Genomic DNA, 9,606 nt, shown 5'->3' with positions numbered 1-9,606 from the left:
GAACACTCCTTGAGTAAATGTGTGGTGCTTTTTGTCCTTGAGTAAATGTGTGGAGCTTAGTTTTTTGTCCTTGAGGAAATAAGTGGTGCAAAGTTTTTTGTCCTTGAGGAAATAAGTGGTGCTAAGTTTTTTGTCCTTGAGGAAATAAGTGGTGCTAAGTTTTTTGTCCTTGAGGAAATGTGTGGTGTTAAGTTTTTTGTCCTTGATGTGATATGATCATCCCACCCATTTTTGGTTATTAATTGATATGTTAATTGTTTCAAAGAATAATTATGAACATTCATATTCTTAATTGTCAACAACATAGCATCAGTTATGTTTTACCTGATTAATTCCAGCCTTTGATGGTTAAAAAAAAGAAAGTTACAAACACAATGAGCACCAAAATGTTAGGTAAATTATCAGGAGAAAGCACTATGCCATTACAATTACTGTATGTAACACTGGAAGGGCTGAAAGGATTCGGATTTAGGATAGTATGCCAAAAATACCTATAACACAAAGCATGGGGGGCTAAGCATGTAGAGTCTTGCATCTTAATGTTAATTAATATTATGTGTTTATTTCTAATACATCTTGTTAAATATACATATAACTATCATAACATAAATGTGCAAAAAGAGTTTACTAAATTATTATCAGTATATAATTGATGGGTTTGATCAAGTTTGTGGACTCAACAGTTTGTGTTTACACTGGCATGTTTTTGTATAAAGTACTGGGGTGTTATGTATATAAACAACCCAGCACTTTAATCAGCAACAAGGGTTCGTTATCAAAGATGTTGTTACCAACAACTTGTTGGTAACAAGGCCAACAATCAAATTAATCTAAGAATTAACAATACCCAAATTACAAGTAGAGTAGAAGGGACGTTCCTTGGTGTTTACATTGACAACCAACTAAATTTTTATTGCCATATGCAATATATAACTAAAGATAAATCTAAAACAATAGGCATTCTCTCCAAAGTCAGGTACAGTGGTACCTCGGTTTAAGAGTTTAATCCGTTCCTGGAGACAGCTCATATTCCGAAAACTCGTAATCCAAAGCTAATTTCCCCATAAGAAATAATGGGAAGTGAATTAATCCATTCCTGACTACCCAAAAACCTCACTTCAAACTAAATTTTATAGTTAATTCATCTAAATAAACCTACAAAACTATGTTCAAGTTATTACTTACCCTTGCTGATGACTGCTGTTGGCATATGGAAGATGGTAAGGAGGAGGGAGGAGGAGAGGTGTTACTGTTTGGAAGGGGAGTCCCCTTCCATTATAACATCAGGCAGTGAGGACTTCTCTGGTGTGCACTCTCTGGCACGTTTTGCCTGCATACCACTAGGACGTGCTTGTGGCTCACTGCTTGCTTGTCTTACTAAGAATCTGTCTAAAGACACTTGTTTTTCCCTACATTTTAACAATTGTCTGTAGCAAGACATCACATTGTCATTTAAAAGGTCAATGCAATGGCCTGCTACAGCTTTATCTGGGCGAGTTTTTTCAACAAAACTTTGCAGTTCTTCCCATACTTCACACATTTTCTTAATGAAGAAGGTACATCCTCTACTGCCTCTACTAATAACTATTTTCTTAGGTTGAACCTTACCACTGGCTTTCTTGGGACCCATGGCAAGATATATAATAACTTATGCTCAAATGGCCAAAAATCTAAAAAAAAATTGTAAATCCTTTGAAGAATTCAGGTGGGATGGTCACTGGGCACGAGGCACTGGTAAACTGAGGCGCGATCGCCATGCCACCACGCATTAGTCGGCCTGTACGCATATCAACACCCTCATCTTCCAAGGCAACCCTCACTTTCCGAGGGCAAATTTTCCAAGCAAATCTGCTCGTATTCCGAAAAACTCGTATACAGGGACACTCGTATTCCGAGGTACCACTGTACTATGTATTTTGCCCTGCCCTAGTTACTCAGTATTATTTACTCGTTTATCCATATCTCACCTATGGTATCTGTGCCCGAGGATCCACTCCTAGGTGCCCCTGTTCACCTAGCAGTAAATAGGAACCTGGGAGTTAGACAGCTGCTACAGGCTGCTTCCTGGAGGTGTGTAACAAAAAGGAGACCTGGTCGAGGACCAGGCCCGCGGGGACACTAAGCCCCTAAATCATCTCAAGATAACCTTTAACCCTTAAATTGCGCATCGCATCATATGATGCTTTGGACTACCGCGCACGATTTGAAAGTCCCACAGGGTATAGGGGGTCCCCATACACTACCCAGGGGCTATAGTAAACAGCCGCCATTTTGAACAAAAATCCAGCTCACGCTACTATCACGTGGGAGGCCTCAATTACCCAGCAGCCACCATGTCGAGCGCACGGCCGAACGCTTCCCGGGCACACCCCACGCAATCACTCACCAAAGACAAATAACCAGCGAATTATTTTCCGATGGTGAGGAAAGTGACTTTGATGACTCTGATATAGATAAAGACTACACACAATTGACCGATGAAGATAGCACGGACAGTGAAAATGAGATACAGCCGCCTCCCATGGCGAGGCCTATACGCTCACCCATGCCACCTCGCCCAGTGTCTACCCCAATTCACCCTTGACCACACAGTTCATGTGCTTATTTAGAGTCTGAGGATATGTTCGGTGACGAGTCAGAGGAAGCTGACTTTTTTTCTGGTTTTAGTGAAGTGGAATCAGAACAGTGTTACAGAGCCTGGTGCCAATACCAGTGGTGTTACTGGGCGAGATTTTGTCACATCAGCAGTGTCTCGCCCAGCCAAGCGCCACCGCATGGAACAACATGAGGCACCAAGAGCCTCATGTTTACGTGCTTCTACCTCACGTTCACGTAGCGGCCGTACTGTGCGTAGGCGGGCTTCAGCTCCTGGTCCACGGGGGGCATCGCTTCCTCGCCGTAGTGCCCCTGTTGCACCCCCTACATCTCGCAGGACACCAGGTGTACTAGTGTGGAGTGATGGTGCTGGTTTTATTCCCCGAATTCCTGCCTTTGACAATAAAGACGTTGGGATTACAGAGCTTTCCCTGATAATGGAGAGGATATGAGTGAATGTGATTATTTTACAGCATTCTATGATGAGCCGCTCATGGAATATATTGTACACCAAACGAACCTTCATGCGGCTCATCTCATTAGAACAGAGATAACAGAATTTTCACGATTGCAACGTTGGAAAAACACCAATGTAGGTGAAATGTATGTGTTTCTAGCGATATGTATGTTGATGAAACACTGTGTCAAACACGCTCTCACAGATTACTGGAGCAAAGATCTGACTATTCCAACACCTTTGTTCAGGAAATATATGTCCCGAGACAGATTTCAGATACTCCTCAGGTGTGTGCATTTTGCAAGTAATGAGGACCAGACAGAGGATGATAGACTTTGGCGAGTGAGGCACTACATAAATGAAGTGATTGGAAAATTCAAAGATTTTTACGTACCAGCACAGAAGCTGGCGATTGACGAATCCCTTGTACTTTTCAAAGGACGTGTTTCCTTCAAACAATATATTCCCTCCAAACAAAACAGATTTGGCTTGAAATTCTTTGTTCTGTGTGACTGTGAAACAGGATACGTGTTACACATGATTCTGTATTCAGCTAGCGATGTAGACATTCCCGGTAACGACGAACATGGTTTCTCAGGTAGTGTAGTGAAGTCACTGATGGCACCATGGATGAACAAGGGCCACATCCTATACACAGATAATTACTATACAAGTACATTGATAGCTAGGTTCTTGATTGAAAATAGGACCGGATTGGTTGGCACAGTAAAGGCACGAAGAAGGGAAATGCCAGTGTTTGACGGTGGACTTGCAGTTGGCGAGTGCCAGGTACGGAAATGTGATCAAATACTCTCGGTACGGTGGAAAGACAAGAGAGAAGTGAACCTGCTGACAACCGTTCATGAGGGTACAATGTTGAACAGTGGCAAGGTGCACCGTGTAATGAAAGAACCAGTATATAAGCCAGACTGTGTTCTTGACTACAATCTCAACATGCGTTTGATTGATAAGGCTGACATGATGATTGGCACTATCGAGTGTGTGCGGAAAACAATGAAGTGGATGAAAAAAAGTGTTTTTCCATCTTGTTGACATGAGCATGTTGAACGGCTATAATTTGGATCTGGTGAAAACTGGACATAAATCTATTTTCCGTTCATTTGCTTTTACGCTTGCAACACAGTTATTAGCAAAGTTTGGTCAAGAAGTCCCTGGCATACGAAGACCAATCATGAACCCAGTGTTGCAGCATGATGCAACACCCCAGGCTCGCTCACATAGATACCTTTCAGCAACACACACTAAAGAATTTGCCACCAGGTGGAAAGCGTGCAATAGGCCAACGTGCTTGCATAGTATGTAAAACAACAAAACAAAGAGAACAGAAACGTAAAATGGTGCAAACATGGTGTGAAGGGTGTGGAGTTGCATTGTGTGCTGTTGACTGCTTCAACGACTACCACTCACTCCAAGATTTCTAAATGTGCAATAATAGTGCAAAAACCTGTACATAGTGTGTGCTAGTGTGTACATATAAAATAATGAACATTGTGATTACTGTACATAATATAATGCCATAATGGAAAACATTTGTGTGCACATGTGTATACTCAATGTATGCAACATATATTGACAATAACTGTAGTAACATTATGTGCAACACAATTAGTGACTAATATTGAAAAGAATACACACGTAGACACTGTAAATAATTGTTTTTTTTTTTTTTTTTTTTTTTCTTTTTTCTTTTTTTTATGCGCCTGTGGGTGTCAAATGGTATATAGCCATGCGCCATTTAAGGGTTAATTACCTCTGACACCTAATTATTAAAAAAAATCAACAATTAGAATAACAAATTCCAGTCCTCAGACACCTCTGCTCCCTTACTGAAATCTTTGAACATGTTAAATGTCAAGTCCTTGCACATGCCCTAAAAGAGTTCTCTATACAGTATCTATAAAAACTTAATTGCAGTGCCAATCCTGACCTTAAGCACTTACTCGAAGCGCTTAAGGTCATGATTCCTGAATTAAATTCCTAGAAGGCTGTAAAAGAACTCACTGTCAACATATGAGGAACAAATATCTGATATTCCTAGAGTGAGACTTGGCCAAAGCAGAAATGCAATACAAATCAAGGATCCAAAATTGTGGAATGACCTCCCAAATGTAGTTAAAAGCTGAAAATTTCCCAACCAGTTTAAAAGAGAGACTAAGAAATATTTACTTAATAATACTTGAGGCTCAAGTCTCAATGTAGGACAGAACCAGAGATGCTTTTTCACCCACAGAGTTATAAACCCATGGAACTGCCTACCCGCCAAAGCCATAAATGCCAAAACTGTGTTAAGTTTATCACCTTTTTATTGTATTCATGTTATTTTTCTAGAACTTCGTGGTGTAGTGGTAAGACACTCCCCTGGCGTTCCGCGAGCGCTTTGTCATGGGTTCATGGCCGGGGAGGATTTACTGGGCGCAAATCCTTAACTGTAGCCTCTGTTTAACTCAACAGTAAAATGGGTACTTGGTTGTAAAAACGATTCTTCGCGGCGGGGAACGTATTCCAGGGACCTGCCCAAAACGCTACACGTACTAGTGGCTCTACAAGAATGTAAAAACTCTTGTATATATCTCAAAAAAAAAAAAAAAAAAAAAAAAAATCAATTTTGTTAGCTTACTTCTCTTTTAATATTGTGTTTACCCACACACATGCCTTTAAATAACTTACTAAAGTTAAATTATTAAAGTTTTGTCCAAAATGCTTTACATAATAGTAGCTTCATTAGTTTGTGTAACTCCTGTCACTACAATTGTACATTACATTATGTTCTTTATACATTCTTTTGAATAAATATTTAAAAATTTAAATTTGAAAGTTCAGCATTAGATTTTAACTGTTAAAAGCATTATATTACTGATTTTAATCCTGCACAATGGTCAGTACTGGGTATACAATAAATACATACATACTTTGTGCGAACCGACAGAAAAAAAGGTTCAACTACAAACCCTTCCCAGGATCCAACCCATCACAATGGTTGTAATACTCAAATCACTTATGCTATCCCATCTTGAGTACTGCTCAGTACTCACTTCCCCCTTCAGAGCAGGAGAGATTGCTGAAATACAGGGAATACAGAGAACATATACGGCATACATAGACACAATAAAGCACCTAAATTATTGAGATTGTCTCAAAGCTCTCCAAATGTACTCCCTTGAAAGGAGACAAGAGAGAGGTATCCAATAATATGCACATGGTAAATACTGGAGGGCCAAGTACCAAATCTACACAGTAAAATATCAACATACTGGAATGAATGATATGGAAGGAAATGCAGAACAGAACCAGTAAAGAGCAGAGGTGCCATAGGCACAATCAGAGAACACAGCATAAATATCAGAGGTCCATGGTTGTTCAACATCCTCCCAGCGAATATAGGAAATATTGCCAGAACAAATGTGGACATTTTCAAGAGAAAACTGGACAGTTTTCTTCAAGAAGTGCTGGACCAACCGAGTTGTGGAGGGCGTGTGTGTGTGGGCCTGTGGGCAGCTCCAAGTAACAGCCTGGTGGACCAAGCTCTCTCAACTCAAGCCTGGCCTGGGGAGTAAAAGAACTCCCAGAACCCCATCAAGTTCCAGGTACAACCCCACAACAGTTGACTAACTTCAACTTCAACAGCAGTCAACAGTTGACCTGTTGACTGCTAGGTTAACAGAGGCATTAGGTGATAACAAATATGCCCGATCACTTCTGCACCACCCAGGATTCGAACTTGGGATTCCTGAATTGTGAATAGAGAACAAACCCAAGTGTACTACTCAGAACACTGAACAATGAACAAAATCAAAATTAATCATCACAGTGACGAAGGTATGTTGGACCAAGCTCTCACAAGTCAAGCCTGGACTCGTGCCAGGCTTGAGGAGAAGAAGAACTCCCAGAACCCCATCAAGCAGGTTTCGAGCAGGTATGTAAATAGCTTTGTTAGTTTACATCAGGTAAAGTGTACATGAGCAGACAGTGTAAACTCCAGCACAAGAGTGAGCACATGTCTCAACAATCCATGATACCTGGCTAGTGCACGAGCAACCCTAAACTAAATATCAAGACATTGTCGTTTTAGATTCAGCTACTTGGAACATAAAGTTCCAAGCAGCACAGGCTAGGGTGAGCCCGTCATACTTAACTGGTACAGGAGATGTGCGCATGCTGCTATAGCGGTGTGTCCACTCACAAGATGAGTGGCGCTGCCCAATAAACTTGCCCCTCGGGGCAAAATTTAAAAAAAATTTAAATGTGCGCAAATGATATCAGGATTGATTGGTGAAGATTAAGCCACCCAAGAGCTGGCATGGGCATGAATAGCCCGCAAGTGGTAGATTTTTTTTGCTGCGAATGCTATCTTTGGTCGTGAAACAACTTGACATATCAAGATACATTTGTTTATATATAATCCGTGCGAGGTGTGTGACGTCAGTGTGATGCTTTACAGTCATGGGTGTGTTAACATTGACTGATAAAAATTAAGCCACCCAAGAGGTGGCACGGGCCTGAATAGCCCGTAATGTGTTAAGATAGCACTGGGTGAAGCCCCCACTGGGTCACCTACCTGTTTTCGCTGGCCGCCTGCCTCAGAGTCCTGGTTATCTCCCTGGACTGTTCATGCCACTGCTCCCTGGGTAAGAGTGCCTTCTGATGCTCATAAAGAGGAGTGACAGCCGTTTACCACGCGGAATATATTCCCGCGCACACACAGGTGAGAACACACTCGACCTTCGAGACCCTTGTTGTCAGCCGTGAGTCCCTCAGCAACACCACCACAACAACAACACACTCACCCTGGCTCAGCTGTTCCTCCCTTCGTACACCACAACACGCTTCGTACACTACCTTTAACACCCTCAATAATAATAATTATTATTATTATAATTATAATTATAATTATAATTAATAATAATAATAATAAATTATTATTATTATCATTATTATTATTATATAATAATAATAATAATAAAATAGAATAGTTAGTTATGCCTTTTTTACTTTTTTGTTAACAAGCTTAGGTATACATAGCAATGGGCTGCTACCCTCTTCTATATGAAAGATTATACAGTGTAGATCAAAAACTAGCTATAAGTTCATCTAATATTTCCATCTCACTGGATTGAATTGAATTGAAATTGAAATAAGTTTATTGAGGTAAAATACACACAAAGGGATGAGGTAGCTCAAGCTATTCTCACCCCATTCAGTACAACGTGTTAATATATACATAGACACACATCACAAATAAACACATTACCAAACATTCTGAGAGGTAAAAATATACATTTCCTCCCTCACAAGTAGTATGTTATCAGACGTACACACAAATACTTTTATGACCTAGGTATACTGTATAGACAATTTGCAAGACACCTGCAGATAATTCAACAAAATATTACAATCTTGGTGCAAAATTCTTATATCTCTCAAGAATATCATCAACCTTTCCGTTGTGACACATCCAGGCTATTTGTTCAGGAACAGTCCTTATCTCAGTGTTTCTATATACATTAATCAACGGACAATCAAGAATATAATGGGCAAGGGTGTGAGACCTTAACATACCACATAGTTTACACTTCGTGTCATTACCATGAACATCTATCCCATATTCCCAGTAATATTTGTACCCAAGCCTGAGCCGCATGTACACAGAGTCACTCCAAGCATTTCTCCTTTTACCATAAGTGAAATGGGTGTTTTGACTCACATACATGTAGTGTTGCATGGTTTGACTACTCTCATACATTATCTCTCTCCTCTCCACTCCCGCCTGTGCCTGAATATTTCTGATTTTGCTTCTTATTTGTCTCATTGTGAATTCACATTCAATGTCAACTTGTGGTTTTGATGTGGCACGTTTGGCCAAGTCATCCGCCACCTCGTTGAGCACTATTCCAACATGAGATGGAATCCACATGAATTTCACACTATAACCTTTCAGCTGTATCTCAGTTATTCTTCTCTTACAGTCCTCCACTATAGACATGAAGACTGGGTTTCGACTGTTTAAGGACTCCAGTGCTCCTCGGCTATCGACAAATACAAAAACATTTTTGTCGTCATGACGTACTTCCTCCAAACACGCCAGAATGGCCTGCAGTTCAGCTTGTGTGGATGATATATAATTACTAAGCCGGAGTTCAATTATCCTGTCCACAGTCCCAAACTCCGTATAATCCCTTATTAGGACACCACACCCTGCCCTGCCATCTCCGCCACCGACCCGTCGCAATATACATGTAAACTGTTGCCTCTTGGTAACCGAGATATCATGCTTCCATACAAACACCGTAATTGTCCCGGTTCATGATGAATCTTTTTCACCTTGAGGGGTACAATTTCGACGTCTATTTTCTGTACTTTCCAGGGAGCAGACATATTACACTGTCGAGAGGGTTTACAGCAGTCAAGTACGTCGTATTCCCTGAGGTCATGAGCTAATCCTCTCGTATAGCGTGTCTCCCTCAGTTTCCTGGAAGTGTGTACGTCACTCAAGCAGGTCTGAACGCTCTCAAACAGCTTATCCCCTCCTTTTCTCC

General features: G+C 40.8%; 1 protein-coding gene across 2 annotated transcripts in view; it reads right to left on the bottom strand.

Annotated features, from left to right (window-relative positions):
* Ucp4A (Uncoupling protein 4A) overlaps nt 1-7,890 on the bottom strand; it is a 182,848-nt gene extending 174,958 nt beyond the window's left edge. For both annotated transcript variants that reach the window (XM_069319675.1, XM_069319678.1), the window contains exon 1: nt 7,629-7,890. The gene's annotated coding sequence lies outside the window, so the exon portion shown is untranslated. The remainder of the gene's footprint in view (nt 1-7,628) is intronic.
* Between the last annotated feature and the right edge of the window lie 1,716 nt (nt 7,891-9,606).

This window comes from Procambarus clarkii, chromosome 93 (genome assembly GCF_040958095.1).
Source record: "Procambarus clarkii isolate CNS0578487 chromosome 93, FALCON_Pclarkii_2.0, whole genome shotgun sequence".
Classification (NCBI taxonomy): Eukaryota; Metazoa; Arthropoda; class Malacostraca; order Decapoda; family Cambaridae; genus Procambarus; species Procambarus clarkii.
This window is presented reverse-complemented; position numbering and strand designations above follow the sequence as displayed.